The sequence below is a fragment of the Bos mutus genome, chromosome 8 (assembly GCF_027580195.1).
Source record: "Bos mutus isolate GX-2022 chromosome 8, NWIPB_WYAK_1.1, whole genome shotgun sequence".
Lineage (NCBI taxonomy): Eukaryota > Metazoa > Chordata > Mammalia > Artiodactyla > Bovidae > Bos > Bos mutus.
This window is the reverse complement of record NC_091624.1, coordinates 70,915,539-70,935,607: the sequence shown is the minus strand read 5'-3', so window position 1 is coordinate 70,935,607 and position 20,069 is coordinate 70,915,539.

Genomic DNA, 20,069 nt, shown 5'->3' with positions numbered 1-20,069 from the left:
AAGCCTCCTCGTTCACTTCAAGTCTGCACGGAGCCGGAGGCGGTGAGCCCTTTAGGAGTCCTTCTCAGTTTTGCTAGAGCCTTGTGTGTCTCCTGTTGGTTTTCAAATGGTTTAGATATTTTAAGGGCTTGTCTGTGAGGCGAAGGTATTAAACGTTGGGCAGCCTGGCTCCTCAGGCAGTAGTAATGGATTTTGAGTTCTCTTCTGATTATGGGGTTGGGTTTGGGCATGAAGTTTAAGGTGAGGTTGTGTCCCAGTCTCTCCTACCCAGTTTAATGTATTTTTGTTCCTGGTTTATTCAACATGTCGCAGTTGCTCAGCCAGCCTTTAGGGTTTTACTAGAGGAAATTTGTTCCATCTGTAGCTGTAGATTCCCTGTGTCTATGGGTGAGGTGAGTCAGGAATTTAATCCTCAGGAACCTCTCTGTCTTGATCACTGCAGAATTCTCTGTGTAGCATGGTACTTGGCATATTTTATAATTAACTAGTTAATTTAGGCTGTGTTGGTTCTTCCTTGCAGCAAGTGGGCTTTCTCTAATTGCAATGAGCAGGAGTCATTCTTCCTTTTGTTGCTGCGGCTTCTCTTTACAGTGGCTTCTCTTGTGAGCACAGGCTCTAGGCGCCTGGGCTTCAGTGGTTGCACCTTGCTGGTTCTAGGCTCAGTAGTTGTGCATGGGCTTAGTTACCCCCTGGGATCCTCCCAGACCAGGAATCGAACCTGTGCCCCCTGTATTGGCAGGCTGATTCTTTACCCTGGACCACCAGGGAAGTCCTTGGTGTGAATTATTTAATAAACAAATACTTGTTTGAATTGAATACCTTAATTCATTGTACCTAATGTTTATACAGTTTTAAGGTTCATGGTTTTTGCCATTACAAATAATTCTTACAAACTCCTCTTGCGCATTTTGTCTGTGCATTTATCCCATTTTTCCTGTAAACACATTTTCTACACACATTTCCAAAAGCCTAAAATGGTAAAACTATTTTTGGAACACATTGCTGAACTCTGTGAAAGCCGAAACCAATTTATAATTCCTTCAAAAACTCTGAATCAAATCTCAGGAAACAAATTAGTTGAAAAAAATTGTTTTAAAGGCATCTTATGTTTGATCTAGGACTATTTACCATTTTACAGGCAGAGAAATCAACACTTCAGAAAATTCCTGAATAATTTGGCAAATAGATTATCCAGCAAAATGATAGTTGATTATTTGGAAACTTTCCCTCAGCAATGGTCATATTAATTGTAAAGGCATTTTGGACAAGTAAATATTTTATACCCCAAGTGGTCATCCTAAAGTTAAACTTGGAATACGAGTTATAAATACAACACTAAGCACTTATGTTAACATATCATTACATCACTGTCATTTTAACTGTAGCCAGTTGAACATACCTACGTATTCTCAAAACACTATGTGTATTAAGTAGAGGAACTGTTTTTTAAATTATGGAAAAAAAGAAATTTTTAAGTCTTTCTGAGCTAAAGAAATGACTCATAATCTTACCAAACTGAAAACAACCCGTTTCCTTCAAATGTAGAATGAATAAAGACATTACAGGCTATTTATGTAGGGAGTACCATATGTTAGTGAATTAAACAGAGTACAATTAACTTGATAAATTCCACAAACATTCCATGGAAAAAAGACAAACATGAAGGACTACATGTTACATGATTTCATTTATAAAGTTCAAAACCAGGAAGGTGCATACTAGAGTTTATTGCTTACCTTTGGAGAGGAGAAAACCCAAACTTGGGTCTGCTGGCCTGTATGCAGTAAAGCCAGTCTACTGACACTAGATTATGGAGAAATACAGCATTTATTTCAGGGCACCAAACGAGGAGTCCAGGACAGCTAGTGCTCAAAACACCAGAACTCCCTGATGTATTTCAGGAAAACATTTTTAAAAGCAAGGTGGGGGGTGGTGAGTGGGGTCTAGATTATGTGATCAGCTCATGTACAGTTCTGATTGGCTGATGGTGAGGTAACAGGGGAGTGTCACAGGGGTTAACACCATAAATCTTTTGATGCTAGTAGGTCTGGGGGCTACATGTTCATGGTCATCAACTAGTTCATTTCTTCCATTTGGTGGTAGTTTTCACATCAATAAAACAACTCAGGAAATGTGCATCAGATACTGTTATCTAGGTACTTCAGCAAGGAGATAGAGGATACAGAGAAGGGGTCTGTCCCAGGAAGGCATCATGGGGTACTGCTTGGTTACAAAAACACTTGCAATTAGAAAAGAGCAAAGTTTTGTGATGCTAACAACATTCTGTTTCTTGATCTGTGTAGTGGTTATCTGTACATTTAGTTTAAAATAATTTATTGAACTGATTTTTTAAAAACATTGAAACTAGTCTGGGTTCAGTCTCCCCTAATGGCTTAAAATCCCAAATCCACCAGTTTTCTTAAGCCCAGGAAACGTTTAACTTGCGCATTTGCATCCCAAATGCTGTGTTCCAGATTTACATTTAACACATTATTTAATGATGTCTTGAACCAGAAGTAGCTATGAAATGTTCATGCTTCAGTAATCACAGTTGACTACTGCCTACCTGATTTCTTGTATCTTGTTACAAGAGGATGTATTTGTTAGAGTTGATTTAACAAATAAATGCTAAGCATAATCTTTTTAGAAAAAAAATCTGAGTGCCTAGTAAGTTAAGAGTAAGGATACACTCTGTAACAGAATATCTCGGAGAGTCTCCCAGGTTTACAGGTTGTCAAGATCCTGCAGAAATGTCTCTCAGTGGTCTAGAGGGCCCAGTGTTGGTGCACTTTGCCCAAATGCCTATTCAGATGATTACATCAGCAGGTTCTGTGCATTAGAAGAGTAGCTCTGTGATCTTTAGAACACAGAGGCCTCACTGTGTGTGACACCTGGCAGCAAACTAAGGCCTCAAAATGTGTCTGGGGGAACCCTAAGAAACAGAAGATATTATGAGCAGGAAATCACACTGTTTGTATTGCAGAAATAGGATGATTTACTTGCTTCATGGGTGTGCTATCACTACAGTATGCCCAATGCCAGTCAGTTAAACCTAGGATGTCATATGGCCATCCTGAATGATTTGCAGAATCCAAAATACCACACCGCGTATGACTAGTGAAACAGCAGCACTCACACTGTTGCACAGAAATGCTTTCGCTAAGCAGTGTCATAAGAATGCAAAGAGCCAGAGAGGGGAACTCCAGGGCTTGCCTGCCCCACTCAAGTCCTCCCTGTCCTTGCTGGCTCTCGGCTGTCGAGCCAGTGGGGATGGCCACTCTCACTGTCTGTGCTCCTCTTCAGTCCTGCCTCTACTCCAGCTTTTAATGTACTCAATTTTCTGGCACTAGAATGTTTCTGTACCTTATTTGAGGCCCAAATTCTTAAAAAAAATTTTTTTTAATGAAAGTATAGTTGATTTACAATTTTGTATTAATTCCTTCTATATAGCAAAGTGACACAGTTATATATGTGTGTGTCCGTATATATTCTTTTCTACTATGCTTTGTCACAGCATATTGAGTATTGTTCCCTGTGCTCCACAGTAGGAGCTTGTTGTTTATCCATCCTATATATAATAGTTTGCCTCTGCTAATCCCAAACTCCCATCCCTTCCCTACTTTCCTCTCCTCTCCCTTGGCAACCATAAGTCTGTTCTCTATGTCTGTAAGTCTGTTTTTTTTTTTCATAGATACGTTGATTTGTATCACATTTTAGATTCCACATACAAGTGATATCATTTGTCGTTCTCTTTCTGATTTCCTTTGTTTAGTATGGTAATCTCTAGGTTCATCCGTGTAGCTGCAAATGGCACTATTTTATTGTTTTTGATTGCTGAGTAATACTCCATTTGTGTGTGTATGTGTGTGTGTGTGTGTGTGTGTGCATGCATGCGTGTGCATGTGTGTTTATACCATGTCTGCTTTATCCATTTGTCTGTCGATGGACATGTAGATTGTTTCCATGTCTTAACTATTGTAAATAGTGCTGCTGTGAATATAGGGGTGCATGTATCTTTTAAAATTATAGCTTTGTCCAGATATATGCCCAGAAGTGGGATCACTGAATCATATGGCAACTCTACGTTTAGCGTTTTTGAGGAACCGCCATACTGGTTTCCATAGCGGCTGCACCAATTTGCAGTCCCACCAACAGTGTAAGAGGGTTTCCTTTTCTACACACCCTCTCCAGCATTTGTTATCTGTGTTTATTGTTGTTTAGTCATCAAGTCGTGTCCGAGCCTTTTCAACCCCACGGACTGCAGCATGCCAGGCTTCCCTGTCCTTCACTATCTTCCAGAGCTTGCTCAAATTCATGTCCATTGAATCAGTGATAGCATCCAGCCATCTCATCCTCTGCTGTCCTCTTCTCCTTTTCCCTTCAGTCTTTCCCAGCAACAGGGTTTTTGTTTTGTTAGGTCCCATTTGTTTATTTTTGTTTTTATTTCTATTGCCTTAGAAGACTGACCTAAAAAGATGTTGGTAAGATTTATGTCAGAGAATGTTTTTTCCTATGATCTCTTCTAGGAGTTCTATGTGTCATACCTTATGTTTAAGCCTTTAAGAGAGATCCAATTTCTTAATAATATCTGGGTGAATCAATTCAACCATAGGGTGTTTCAAGGTGGTTTCTGGGGGAAGGCATATCAGCTGTCATGTTCTGCTGGGAGAATTCTGAAGCATCACCATCAACTACCTGTTTTTCCATGGATAACAGAGTTCCTCTTGAATCTGGTCCAAAAAGGATTTTCATTAGGAGTTAGGGCAAATGGACCCCTTTCCAAAAAATAATAAAGTAAAATTGCACAGAAGTATACAAAGTTTAAAAAAAACTTCTTCCTCCCAATCTAGTTCTACTTTACAAAGGTAACAGCTAATAAGTGTTCTGTTAACCAGCAGAAGGGGAGCTGAATATAAGAGATTTAAAAAATACTTTTGTAACAGTGAATTTATGTGTTGTGAAATTTACACCCACTGCTAAAATTCTTGGGCTCCTGTAAATGGCATGCCCTTTCTCTAAAATTCAGTGCATTTCAAAGTTTCCACTCGACATTGGAAGTCAGATACATTCAGATCAGATCAGATCAGTCGCTCAGTCGTGTCCGACTCTTTGCGACCCCATGAATCACAGCATGCCAGGCCTCCCTGTCCATCACCAACTCCCGGAGTTCACTGACTCACGTCCATCGAGTCAGTGATGCCATCCAGCCATCTCATCCTCTGGCGTCCCCTTCTCCTCCTGCCCCCAATCCCTCCCAGCATCAGAGTCTTTTCCAATGAGTCAACTCTTCGCATGAGGTAGCTAAAGTACTGGAGTTTCAGCTTTAGCATCATTCCCTCCAAAGGACTTCCAGGGCTGATCTCCTTCAGAATGGACTGGTTGGATCTCCTTGCAGTCCAAGGGACTCTCAAGAGTCTTCTCCAACACCACAGTTCAAAAGCATCAATTTGTTGGCGCTCAGCCTCCTTCACAGTCCAACTCTCACATCCATACATGACCACAGGAAAAACCATAACCTTAACTAGACGAACCTTTGTTGGCAAAGTAATGTCTCTGCTTTTCAATATGCTATCTAGGTTGGTCCTAACTTTCCTTCCAAGGAGTAGGCGTCTTTTAATTTCATGGCTGCAGTCACCATCTGCAGTGATTTTGGAGCCCAGAAAAATAAAATCTGACACTGTTTGCACTGTTTCCCCATCTATTTCCCATGAAGTGGTGGGACCGGATGCCATGATCTTCGTTTTCTGAATGTTGAGCTTTAAGCCAAATTTTTCACTCTCCACTTTCACTTTCATCAAGAGGCTTTTGAGTTCCTCTTCACTTTCTGCCATAAGGGTGGTGTCATCTGCATATCTGAGGTTATTGATATTTCTCCCGGCAATCTTGATTCCAGCTTGTGTTTCTTCCAGTCCAGTGTTTCTCATGATGTACTCTGCATGTAAGTTAAATAAACAGGGTGACAATATACAGCCTTGATGAACTCCTTTTCCTATTTGGAACCAGTCTGTTGTTCCATGTTCAGTTCTAACTGTTGCTTCCTGACCTGCATACAAATTTCTCAAGAGGCAGATCAGGTGGTCTGGTATTCCCGTCTCTTTCAGAATTTTCCAGTTTATTGTGATCCACACAGTCAAAGGCTTTGGCATAGTCAATAAAGCAGAAATAGATGTTTTTCTGGAAATCTTTTGCTTTTTCCATGATCCAGCAGATGTTGACAATTTGATCTCTGGTTCCTCTGCCTTTTCTAAAACCAGCTTGAACATCTGGAAGTTCACGGTTCACATATTGCTGAAGCCTGGCTTGGAGAATTTTGAGCATTACTTTACTAGAGTGTGAGATGAGTGCAATTGTGTGGTAGTTTGAGCATTCTTTGGCATTGCCTTTGGGATTGGAAAGAAAACTGACCTTTTCCAGTCCTGTGGCCAATGCTGAGTTTTCCAAATTTGCTGGCATATTGAGTGCAGCACTTTCACAGCATCATCTTTCAGGATTTGGAATAGCTCAACTGGAATTCCATCACCTCCACTAGCTTTGTTCGTAGTGATGCTTTCTAAGGCCCACTTGACTTCACATTCCAGGATGTCTGGCTCTAGGTCAGTGATCACACCATCGTGATTATCTGGATCGTGAAGATCTTTTCTGTACAGTTCTTCTGTGTATTCTTGCCATCTCTTCTTAATATCTTCTGGTTTTGTTAGGTCCATACCATTTCTGTCCTTTATCGAGCTCATCTTTGCATGAAATGTTCCTTTGGTATCTCTGATTTTCTTGAAGAGATTCCTAGTCTTTTTTCTGTTGTTTTCCTCTATTTCTTTGCATTGATCGCTGAAGAAGGCTTTCTTATCTCTTCCTGCTACTCTTTGGAACTCTGCATTCAGATGTTTATATCTTTCCTTTTCTCCTTTGCTTTTTGCTTCTCTTTTTTTCACAGCTATTTGTAAGGCCTCCCCAGACAGCCATTTTGCTTTTTTGCATTTCTTTTCTATGGGAATGGTCTTGATCCCTGTCTCCTGTACAATGTCACGAACCTCATTCCATAGTTCATCAGGCACTCTATCTATCAGATCTAGGCCCTTAAATCTATTTCTCACTTCAACTGTATAATCATAAGGGATTTGATTTAGGTAGTGTAGTATCAGATACATTAGGAAGCCTAAATGCATTACATTATTTTGTCTGCATCATCAAGACAAATACATGGGGCAGGCACAGTTCCTCTGATCTTCTTGCACAGGACTGAAGGACCAGCAGAAAGTGCTGGTAAAGGGGTTCTCTCTCTGCTCATCTAGGGCAGCTGCTTAGTCGTGGGTTTACAAGAAACTTGTTCTTTATATTTTACTTTATATAAATTTTTTTCACACTAAGAATGAATTTGAATATGAAGGTTCAAGGAGACCAAGATCTATTTAAAACTCCATGACACACTCCACTAAGCAAAGATAGAAATGGGAAATGTGTGTAACACATGACTCACGATTCCTTACACTCGGTGTTACACACTGCACTGATTCACGTAACAGATCTCTGAGAAATTAGAGTATGGACCTGGTACAGCTATATGGGGAGTGAGAGTAATGAGTCTGGAGAGGAAGTTCATTCCAGAAGGGAGATGACAACTCCTTAACTCATGATGGCGAAGCCTAGAGCACTAGGGTGAGGTGCACAGCTGAGAGGAGCCAAAAGTATGAAATTTGGGTGTTCTTCATAATTGTCTGTGGATGCTTATCAGAATGTAATGCAGTTGGGGCTGGGCAGACTCAGCATTGGTTGGCCATGATGGAAGGGCGAACGTTGTTTTGTGGAGATGCTCTGACTGCTTGCATCTTGGTGGGTGACATAAAGCATAAATATTAGCTCATCTAATAGCCCAACAACTCTACAGGATAGTTTCTATTATTTAAACCCCATTTTCTGGAGAGAGTAAGTATTTGTCAAGTGCTCTTTTAAACAACTTTTATGGGTAACTGCTGACCACCTGCTGTCACACGATGGCACAAACCTCAGAATGTCCTCATTCTTTAAATAGCTATCCAAAGGTCAGTCCTGGGCACCATATGCTGCTTTGAAATAGTCAGCATTGATTTATCTGTGCCAGGGAAGGGCTGTGTTGTTGTGGGGAAGCAAACACTCCTGATGGATCCTGCTGGGAGGCTCAGTGGGACCACTAATAAATAACATGGATGTAGAGGAGAAGCGAAGGGTATGAGTTTTCCAGTACCGTCAATTGGCCTGTCTTCCATCCCCACCCATATCCTCTGTTAACCATGTGGCCGTGAAGATCACTTTTCTAAAGTTCAGCTTCGTATCTGTAAAATCAAGATAAGAATAGGATGCACACCACAGAGATTAAAAGAGGCAATACAGGAGTTTAGGCAGTAATCTATGTGGGAAGACCCAGGGCATGCTTGTGGGAGGGCCTGCAGCCCCACCCACCCCCGGGCAGTTCAGGAGGAAAGGCTTGGTCAATCATTGATATAATTATGCCAGAGGGGAATGGCCTTTTCCTGAGATTCCAGTCTTTCATTTTTGATGGCTAGTAAGGTAGTAATGAACGCTTTTGGAGTGCTTTCAGGAGCGGTAACAAGTACTGATTCACTGTCTTCCTTCTCTTCTAGACATTTTTCAGACATACTTTCTTTGATTAATGCTTTTCTACCATTCACTCTATCTTGTTTTATTAATTATTCCTTGAATGTTTGTTAACTTCATCAGTTCAAGCCACTTGGACCTAGAATTTCCTTTTCTTAGGAAGATTTTAAGTGACTGGTTCAATTTCTTTCGTGGTTATGTTACAACTCAAGTTTTAAATTCCTTCCTAGGTTCAGGGTTTTTGTTTTTTTTTTGTTTCAGGTCAGTTTCAATAAACTATATTTTTTATAAAAATTTTCATTTTCTGTAGGTCTTTCTATCTCATGACATAAAGATGGTCCAGAGATTTTGTTATGTGTTTGTATTTACTCTGAACATTGTCTAATTTACATGATCATTTCCTGTTTAACCCATGGACAAGTTGGAAGTCTGTCTTACTTTCCAAACATAAGAAGATTTTTTTAGTTAACTTGTGATTGATTTGTCACTTAATTACACTGCTGTCAGAGAAGAAATTCTGTATGATCTCAGTCTTTTGGGGTGTGTGTAGGTTTTACTCCATGACCCCATATATAGTTTCCTTAAATATTATGTGTACCATAAAAGAATGCATTATTCAGTACTGTGTGCAGATTTTACGTACATCCATGTGCTCTAGTTTGTAATTATGTTCATATTTTTAATGTTCATACTGGTATGTTTTATCTTCCTGTTCTATAATTTAGTCAGAAACATGAGTTTTTAATCTTTTACTCTTTGATTACGGATTTGTTTACTTCTTGTAATTTTGTGTTTGCTTGTTTGTTTATTTTTTGGCAATGTTGTTATAAGTATAGCAACTTAAAATTATTTTATCTTCCTGAAGGATTGAGCCTTTTACCATTAGGAAGTGGCTTCCCTGTGCTGCTTTTTGCCTGGAAGTCTATGTTGTCTAATGTTAATATGGATATACCAGTATTCTTTTGACTTATCCTTTTTCATAATTTTACTTTCAGTTTTTATACATTTTAATGTTTTAGATGCATTTCTTGTAAATGGATGGAAGTTAGATGTTTTCAAAAAAATCATGGATGCTGGCAGGAACATTTACTCTATTTATGCCGATACAACTGCAGACATAATTAGGTTTCATCTATCATTTTGAGCCCTTGTCATGCCTGTCCTGTGTTTTCCTTCTCTGTCATTTCTATTGGACTGAATAATTTCTATCATTACATTTCCCCTTCTTCTGGGTAAGATGTTATGTACTCTTTTTCTATTCTTTTACTGATTAACTTAAAAATAATATATAATACAGTACATAGTATCATACATAATATATTAACTATATGTATGATTAAGATCTAAAAGTATCAATACTTTTACCTTTGTCCTGGGTAATACACAGGCCTTAGAACAATTTAACTCCATTTATTACCTACTCAGTTATATGTTATAATTGATACATTAGAACTGTGTTTTAATTCTAAATGTAAGAAAAACACAATTCATAATTTTTACTGTAGTGCATGTATGCTAAGTCTCTTCAGTCGTGTCCAACTCTATGCAACCCCATGAACTGTAGTGGTCTCGCCAGGCTCCTCTGTCCTTGGGATTCTCCAGGCAAGAACACTGGAGTGGGTTGCCGTGCCCTCCTCCAGGGGATCTTCCCGACCCAAGGATTGAGCCCGAGTCTCTTATGTCTCCTTACGTGGCAGTCGGGTTCTTTACCACTAGCACCTCCTGGGAAGTTCTAAGTTTGTTTAAATTTATTTCTGCATTTACTTCCTTTGTCACAAAGTTATGGTGTGTTTTTCTCATGATCTCCAAATGATTCTCAATTTGTAAAACATTATCAACTTCAGTTAAAAACTTGGTTCAACACAGCTCTACAAATATTTATTATCAAATACTCAGATCAACAGTAGAGAACCATCAACCTGATGATTCCTGGATTGTTTGGGCATGAAGGAACAAATATCCCTGCTCTGACAAGTGGTCTGTACGCATGCTCAGTCTTGTCTGACTCTGTGCAACCCCAGGGACTGTAGCCCACCAGGTTCCTCTGTCCATGCGATTTCCCAAGCCAGAATAATGGAGTGGATTACCAGTTCCTAATTCAGAGAATCTTCCCAACCCAAAGATAGGACCCACGTCTTCTGCATCCACTGCATTGGCAGGCAGATTCTTTACCACTGTGCCAGACAAGTGGTCTCCTTAGATGTAAAATAGCATCATAATAAATATATATAGAGTTTATGCTGTGCTGTGCTTAGTTGCTCTGTTGTGTCTGACTCTTTGTCACCCCATGGACTGTAGCCCACCAGGCTCCTCTGCCCATGGGGATTCTCCAGGCAAAAATACTAGAGTGGGTTGCCATTTCCTCCTCCTTCTCCTTCTCGATTCCCAACCCAGGAATCAAACCCAGGTCTCTCACATCGCAGGAGGATTCTTTACCATCTGAGCAGGGAAGTCCTATAGAGTTCGTGTGGTGGAGTAAATAAAACATTGTATGCCAATGTGCCTTGTGAGGTGGCAGACACGTGTAAAGTCACTGCCTTCCACCTGCCATTGGCAGATTGTGTGACACTCGGAAGCACTGGTTTTTCTGTCTTCCTCACCTCTCCGTAGGGCTTTGGAGTATTGGGCTTACACCCTGTTTCTGAAGGGTCTATGCTTCTGTGACTTCAGATTCATTGTATGCAATGTTTCTTCATGCATAGTCATTTGGAGAGAGAGCAATGTCTTTGGCTAGAACTTCTTTCAAAATACATCCCCATGTTATCAGAGTCTTTTCATCTCTTCATTAAATTATAGCATTGTCCCCACTTTCTCCTGTAAGTGTTTAGCACTTCACCTTTTCACCGGCATCACACCTACCACCTGAGAGTGACGAAGCCATGATGACTGAGTGAGCAATGGATATAGAAAACCAGTGGGAGCCCAATCAGGAGCTATCAGTGCTGAGACAGGGAGGCAAGGCCACAGGCCAGCTGCACAGGTGCTGAATTGAATAGGAACCAGGGTCTGTGATGGGGCAGCTCCCCTGCTGTGATTGCAGGTATCTGCAGCCAGCAGTGCTCACTCTCAGTTAGGGAAGAGCCCATGGGGCTGAGGCTGAGTGTTGGGCAGAACCAAGGCTGGCATCCCCTCAACTACTAAGGCCAACACAAAACAGTCCTGTGCAAAATAACTTTTGCAGGTGCTCAGAATCAGCTGACAGAGTGCTGCTGCTGCTGCTAAGTCGCTTCAGTCATGTCCGACTCTGTGCGACCCCATAGACGGCAGCCCACCAGGCTCCCCCGTCCCTGGGATTCTCCAGGCAAGAACACTGGAGTGGGTTGCCATTTCCATCTCCAATGCATGAAAGTGAAAAGTGAAAGTGAAGTCGCTCAGTCGTGTCCGACTCCTAGTGACCCCATGGACTGCAGCCCACCAGGCTCCTCTGCCCAGGAGATCCTCCAGGCAAGAGTACTGGAGTGGGGTGCCATTGCCTTCTCTGAGCTGACAGAGTAGAGGAAGCAAAACCAAAGGGAGGGATGAGATTCAGTAGTTGGCCTAATTGTCTGCATAACCATCCATTTATTTGCATATCCATTCTTTCACTCATTCGCTCAGTAAGCATTAAATACAAAGAGACTTCTAATATTCTTTTTTTTTTTTTAAATATTTATTTACTTTTGATTGCACTGGGTCTTTGTTGCTGTTCATGGACTTTCTCTAGTTATGGCAAGTGGGGGCTACTCTTCACGGTATGCAGGCTTCTCTAGTTGAGAGCACGGGCTCTAACTGCATGAGCTTCAGTACTGGCAGCAAACAGACTTGGTAGTTGTAGCTCACGGGCCCTAGAGCGCACACTCAGGAGTGTGGCACACAAGGTTAATTGCTCTGTGGCTTGTGGAATGTTCCCAGACTAGGGATCAAACCCATGTCCCCTACATTGGCAGGCAGATTTCTATCCACTGTGCCACCAGGTAAGTCCCTAAGGATGTCTTTAAATCCATGGAATCCACAAGTTTGCCTTATCTAAGAACATATTCTTTTTCCTCTTGTGTCTGAAAGAGTGAGCATAGGGGTAAATTTAAAAACATTGAAAATTTTCATTAGCTTCAGTTCGGTTCAATTCAGTCGCTCAGTCATGTCCGACTCTTTGCAACCCCATGAATCACAGCACGCCAGGCCTCCCTGTCCATCACCAGCTCCCGGAGTTCACCCCAACTAATGTCCATCGAGTCGGTGATGCAATCCAGCCATCTCATCCTCTGGCGTTCCCTTCTCCTCCTGCCCCCAATCCCTCCCAGCATCAGAGTGTTTTCCATTGAGTCAGCTCTTCACATCAGCTGGCCAAAGTATTGGAGTTTCAGCTTTAGCATCATTCCCTCCAAAGAAATCCCAGGGCTGATCTCCTTCAGAATGGACTGGTTGGATCTCCTTGTAGTCTAAGGGACTCACAAGAGTCTTCAACTCCACAGTTCAAAAGCATCAATTCTTCGGCGCTCAGCCTTCTTCACAGTCCAACTCTCACATCCATACATGACCACTGGAAAAACCATAGCCTTGACTAGATGGACCTTAGTTGGCAAAGTAATGTCTCTGCTTTTGAATATGCTATCTAGGCTGGCCATAACTTTCCTTCCAAGGAGTAAGCGTCTTTTAATTTCATGACTGCAATCACAATCTGCAGTGATTTTGGAGCCCAAAAAGATAAAGTCTGACACTGTTTCCACTGTTTCCCCATCTATTTCCCATGAAGTGATGGGACCAGATGCCATGATCTTCGTTTTCTGAATGTTGAGGTTTAAGCCAACTTTTTCACTCTCCTCTTTCACTTTCATCAAGAGGCTTTTTAGTTCCTCTTTACTTTCTGCCATAAAGGTGGTGTCATCTGCATATCTGAGGTTATTGACATTTCTCCCGGCAATCTTGATTCCAGCTTGTGTTTCTTCCAGTCCAGCGTTTCTCATGATGTACTCTGCATATAAGTTAAATAAGCAGGGTGACAGTATACAGCCTTGATGTACTCCTTTTCCTATTTGGAACCAGTCTGTTGTTCCATGTCCAGTTCTAACTGTTGCTTCCTGACCTGCATACAGGTTTCTCAAGAGGCAGGTCAGGTGGTCTGGTATTCCCATCTCTTTCAGAATTTTCCAGTTTATTGTGATCCACACAGTCAAAGGCTTTGGCATAGTCAATAAAGCAGAAATAGATGTTTTTCTGGAAATCTTTTGCTTTTTCCATGATCCAGCAGATATTGGCAATTTGATCTCTGGTTCCTCTGCCCTTTCTAAAACCAGCTTGAACATCTGGAAGTTCATGGTTCACATATTGCTGAAACCTGGCTTAGAGAATTTTGAGCATTACTTTGCTAGCATGTGAGATGAGTGCAATTGTGCGGTAGTTTGAGCATTCTCTGGCATTGCCTTTCTTTGGGATTGGAATGAAAACTGACCTTTTCTAGTCCTGTGGCCACTGCTGAGTTTTCCAAATTTGCTGGCATATTGAGTGCAGCACTTTCACAGCATCATCTTTCAGGATTTGAAATAGCTCAATTGGAATTCCATCACCCCCACTAGCTTTGTTCATAGTGATGCTTTCTAAGGCCCCCTTGACTTCACATTCCAGGATGTCTGGCTCTAGATGAGTGATCACACTATCGTGATTATCTGGGTCGTGAAGATCTTTTTTGTACAGTTCTTCTGTGTATTCTTGCCATCTCTTCTTAATATCTTCTGCTTCTGTTAGGTCCATATCATTTCTGTCCTTTATTGAGCCCTTCTTTGCATGAAATGTTTCCTTGGTATCTCTAATTTTCTTGAAGAGATCTCTAGTCTTTCCCATTCTGTTGTTTTCCTCTATTTCTTTGCATTGATTGCTGAGGAAGGCTTTCTTATCTCCTTGCTATTCTTTGGAACTCTGCATTAAGATGGTTATATCTTTCCTTTTCTCCTTTGCTTTTTGCTTCTCTTCTTTTCACAGCTATTTGTAAGGCCTCCTCAGACAGCCATTTTGCTTTCTTGCACTTCTTTTCCATGGAGATTGTCTTGATCCCTGTCTCCTGTACAATGTCACAAACCTCAGTCCATAGTTCATCAGGCACTCTATCTATCAGATCTAGGCCCTTAAATCTATTTCTCACTTCCACTGTATAATCATAAGGGATTTGATTTAGGTCATACCTGAATGGTCTAGTGGTTTTCCCTACTTTCTTCAATTTCAGTCTGAATTTGGCAATAAGGAGTTCATGGTCTGAGTCACTGTCAGCTCCCGGTCTTGTTTTTGCTGACTGTATAGAGCTTCTCCATCTTTGGCTGCAAAGAACATAATCAATCTGATTTTGGTGTTGACCATCTGGTGATGTCCATGTGTAGAGTCTTCTCTTGTGTTGTTGGAAGAGGGTGTTTGCTATGACCAGTGTGTTCTCTTGGCAAAACTCTATTAGCCTTTGCCCTGCTTCATTCCGTATTCCAAGACCAAATTTGCCTGTTATTTCAGGTGTTTCTTGACTTCCTACTTTTGTATTCCAGTCCCCTATAATGAAAAGGACATCTTTGTTTGGTGTTAGTTCTAAAAGTCTTGTAAGTCTTCATAGAACCATTCAACTTCAGCTTCTTCAGTGTTACTGGTTGGGGCATAGGCTTGGATTACTGTGATATTGAATGGTTTGCCTTGGAAACGAACAGAGATCATTCTGTCATTTTTGAGATTGCATCCAAGTACTGCATTTTGGACTCTTTTGTTGACCATGATGGCTACTCCATTTCTTCTGAGGGATTCCTGCCCACAGTAGTATATATAATGGTCATCTGAGATAAATTCACCCATTCCAGACCATTTCAGTTCGCTGATTCCTAGAATGTCGACATTCACTCTTGCCATCTCCTGTTTGACCACTTCCCATTTGCCTTGGTTCATGGACCTGACATTCCAGGTTCCTATGCAATATTGCTCTTTTTAGCATCAGACCTTGCTTCTATCACCAGTCACATCCACAACTGGGTATTGTTTTTGCTTTGGCTCCATCCCTTCATTCTTTCTGGAGTTATTTCTCCACTGATCTCCAGTAGCATATTGGGCACCTACTGACCTGGGGAGTTCCTCTTTCAGTATCCTATCATTTTGCCTTTTCATACTGTTCATGGGGTTCTCAAGGCAAGAATACTGAAGTGGTTTGCCATTTCCTTCCCTTGTGGTCCCCAGTGGACCACATTCTGTCAGATCTCTCCACCATGACCCGCCTGTCTTGGGTGGCCCCAATTGGAGTGACTTAGTTTCATTGAGTTAGACAAGGCTGTGGTCCTAGTGTGATTAGATTGACTAGTTTTCTGTGAGTATGGTTTCAGTGTGTCTGCCCTCTGATGCCCTCTTGCAACACCTACCATCTTACTTGGGTTTCTCTTACCTTGGACGTCGGGTATCTCCTCACGGCTACTCTAGCAAAGCACAGCTGCTGCTCCTTACCTTGGATGAGGGGTATGTCCTCATGGCCGCCACCCCTGACCTTGAACGTGGAGTAGCTCCTCTTGGCCCTCCTGCGCCCGCTCAGCCACCACTCCTTAGACATGGGGTAGCTCCTCTTGGCTGCTGCCCCTGACCTCGGGCGTGGGGTAGCTTAATTCAGCACAGTTTAGCTTGCTTGCTTGCTTGCTAAGTCACTTCAGTCGTGTCCGACTCCTCGAGACCCCATGGACTGCAGCCTACCAGGCTCCTCCGTCCATGGGATTTTCCAGGCAAGAGTACTGGAGTGGGGTGCCATCGCCTTCTCCTACCAGTAAGTAATGAAGGATGGAGCCAAGATGCATAGATACATATCTAGTCTGGAAATGGAAAATATAGAATTAGACATGTGAGTCCCCTATAAAAAGGAGAACACATTCAAATTATAAAGATACTTTGAAACAATTTCAGGTAACTGTTGCCTGTGTTACATCAAGTTCCTTTTGTTTGCAGAATGATGAGCTTGTGAGCTACAGAGACTGTAGATATTTGTTAAAATGAAATGATCTAATTTCCAAATGCTTGCTTATTTTTAAGTAATTGCCATTCTTTGCTTTTCTGATCTTAACTTACCAAGAGACGAATCTGTTCTCAATGGTACACTATGTCTATCTTTATCTTGAAATGCAGATCCTGACTTTATATTTTATGGAGATCTCTTCCCTCAAATGTGGTCAGCAACTTTCTCTCTCTCTCACTGGCTCGAAAGGAGCACTTACAGAAAATTCTTGGTGTTTCTCTTCCTTCTTGCAGTTCCTCTGTACTTTGTGAATAGTGCCACTGAATAATATGCTGCAGTAGTTCTGATGCAAGTGAAGGTCGCTCAGTTGTGTCCAATTCTTTGTGACCCTATGGACTATACAATCCATGGAATTCTCCAGGCCAGAATACTGGAGTGGGTAGCCTATCTTTTCTCCAGTGGATCTTCCTGACCCAGGAATCAAACCAGGGCCTCCTGCATTGAAGGTGGATTCTTTACCAACTGAGCTATCAGGGAAGCCTAGTAGTTCTGATAACCCTCTTCCAATGTTAATGCCATCTTCGCCCAGTATTTTGGTTTTGGCTTGTTTCTCTGCACACACATTTGACATTATGATTGTTGTTTTGTACAGCCAGTGTTTCTTTTAGATTCACCCACAGGTCTGACAAATCTCTTATTTCAGACCTCCTATGTGGAATCTAGAGGGCTTCCCAGGTGGCGCAGTGGTAAAGAATCTGTCAAGCAGGAGGAACGGGTTAGATCCCTGGGGCAGGAAGACACCCTGGAGCAGGAAACGGCAACCCACTCTAGTATTCTTGCCTGGGAAATCCCATGGACAGAGCAGCCGGGCAGGCTGCAGTCGATGGGATCCCAAAAGAGATGGACACAACTTAGCAAGTAAACAACAACAACACATGTGGGAACTAGCTGAAGAAAATCTTTTTGAATTTCCTTCAGTGGATAAATGCAATGCTTTAAAACACTTTAAAATAATTTATATCAATACAAAGTTATATGTATTCACTGTAGAAATTTTAAATTTTTCTTTGAAACGAAACAATAATAAATTTGTGAAGAATTGACGAATCAAAGGGATTTGGGCTTGGGGTAGTAAATGGTGAAGAAGTAACTAAGAAGATATGGGTTAGTTTAACAAGGTTTGTTTGCACAGATTTCTTGGTCCCAAGTTCCCTGTTTTTGGTGATATGAATGTCTTTCCTCCCCCTGGTGTGGGATACTATTCACATAGGAGTTTTATAACCTGTTTCAGGGAAGAAGAGTGATCTAGGAGAGGTCAGAGTGATCTTCCTGCTTCTGCTGGGTTTTTTGTTGTTGTTGTTGTTGTTCTGTTTTGTTTTTGTTAATTCCTTCAGCTTAAGATGTTACTATCCCAAGGTGCCATATTTTGGGTAGCACATCCTGAACTTCATCACATGCTCTGTTTTCATGTAATGATGTATAGATAATTACAGTAAGTCCCCTACATATGAACCAACTTTCAAAGATGCTAACATATGTTTGCATGTTCAGTCCTGTACGTTAATTTGTGTGTCTGGTATGCATTGGCACATGCATGCTTCCTCTACACGTGGTTGTGCTTTAGTGTATTTCCAATACAGTGTAGAGTACGGTGGTACAGTATTTTTATTTCAAGCCCAGGATGTCTGGAAGCAAGCATAAAAGCAGGGGTATGGAGCCGATAGTGTTATTTGGGTACCTAGGCTAACTTTGTTGGACAAATTGGACTTCAGAACCCACTCTTAGAACAGAACTCATTTGCATGCAGAGGACTTACTGTACTGCACACCGTCGCAGTGTTGTTGAACCCAAGTTCCTGGGCCCAATGCATAGTGAGGCTGAACAAACTGAAACATTGGGGTTTGGAGCAGAGAAAGGCTTCTTACAGGGCCAAGCAAGGAGACGGATGGCTTGTGCTCAATAGACCAAACACTTCAGGGAAGTGTTCTTAAAGGCAGCATTTGGCAGAGGGGTGGGAGTGAGAGGCTGCAGGATGTGTGACGTTCTTTTCATTGGTTGGTGGTGAGATAATAGGATGGTGTTTCAGGAATCTCAGTCATCAGCCTGATCCCAACCAGTCTAGTGTCTGTATGTTTGTGCTCAGCCTGAAGTTACCATCTTTAGCCTGAGTGGGAACCTTAGTTCTGTAGAAGCACTCAGAGATCTAGTTCAGATTGTTGCGTGTCTCCCTTGAGGAGGAACTGGGACCCGTCTTCACTGTAGCACTGTTGTGTCTTGACCGCTTTTTCTTTTTTCTACATTCACTCAGTTCCCTTATCCCTAACTGTTTGAATCTCCCCTTTGGAACTCAGGGAAGGTCTGGCTGAAGCCTTTTCCCTACAAACAAGAAACAGGGGACATGGAAAGTCTTTTGTCCTGGGGAGGGCCCTGGAGGGTCCTGCTTCATTTCTGCAAGAGGCTGTTCATTACCAGAGGCCACCCCAGGTCTGCCCCCGAAAACCTAGTACCCAGCGTGCTGCTGTGTGCATGTCACCGTGGAACCCTGACTTGAAGTCGCGTTCCCAAGACAGCAAACAAGAGGTGCTGTCTGTTTGTTGTTCGTTCAGAACCAGAGTTCTTAACCATGGTGCTCTGATGCCCTGAACCTGTATTCAGCGTCCAGCAGATGCCCAGGTGCTGGAGGTCTGTGGGGAATAGACGTCTCTCTGGTTGAGAGCTGTATGTAGACCCAGTTTTGACTCAAGTATGACAGTGGTGGGGGACATCCACCTAGTCTGGACTGAATGCGTGTGCCCTTCCCAGAATGATCAGCTGAAGCCCAAACCCCCAGGTGTGGCTGTATTTGGCAATGGGGCCTGTAAAGGAAGTGATTAAGATTTAATGAAGCCATTAGGGTGGAGCTCTAATCCAGTAGGATTCAGGTCTCTATGAGAGACACCAGACACCTCAAGCAACCTCTCCCTGTGTGGGCTCCAAAGAGAAGCCTGTGGACTGGTTGAAAGTTAGATTAAAATACAAGAATCCACCTGCCTAATTGACACAGCCCCTGCCCAAGAAGAAAATCCTACAGCTATGTGGAGATTCTGTTCCGAAGCAGCTTCACCATCTGAAGGTGTGCCTCATGTCTTGTTCCTAGGCTCTGCCCACAGTTTGCATCCCCTCCTGGCTCCCCAGGCACCCCTCGCCCGGTGCCGACTTCAGCAGCACCAGGAGTCCCAGGCTTTCTGACAGGACTGTGTTCCTGCTCCGGTGTATGTTGCATTAATGAGTTCTCCTCTCACTGTTGTAACTGATGTGGAGTCCTCTAGAGACCAGACCCGGCCGGCCATGTTTAGTCCTGAGCCTCTCAGCTGCCTGCGAGAGGCTGGAAAGATTTGAGAGGAGGTTGGGGAAAGTACTTCAGGGGCCCCCCAAGGCACTGCTTCGGAGGCGGTTGAAAGACATCCCAGCAGGTGTGTCAACCCTGCGCTGACTAGACAGGGAAGGAGGAGAGAACAGGCTTCTGGTTTATGGAGAAGGCAAACCCCGTGAGCATTCCACAGGGTGA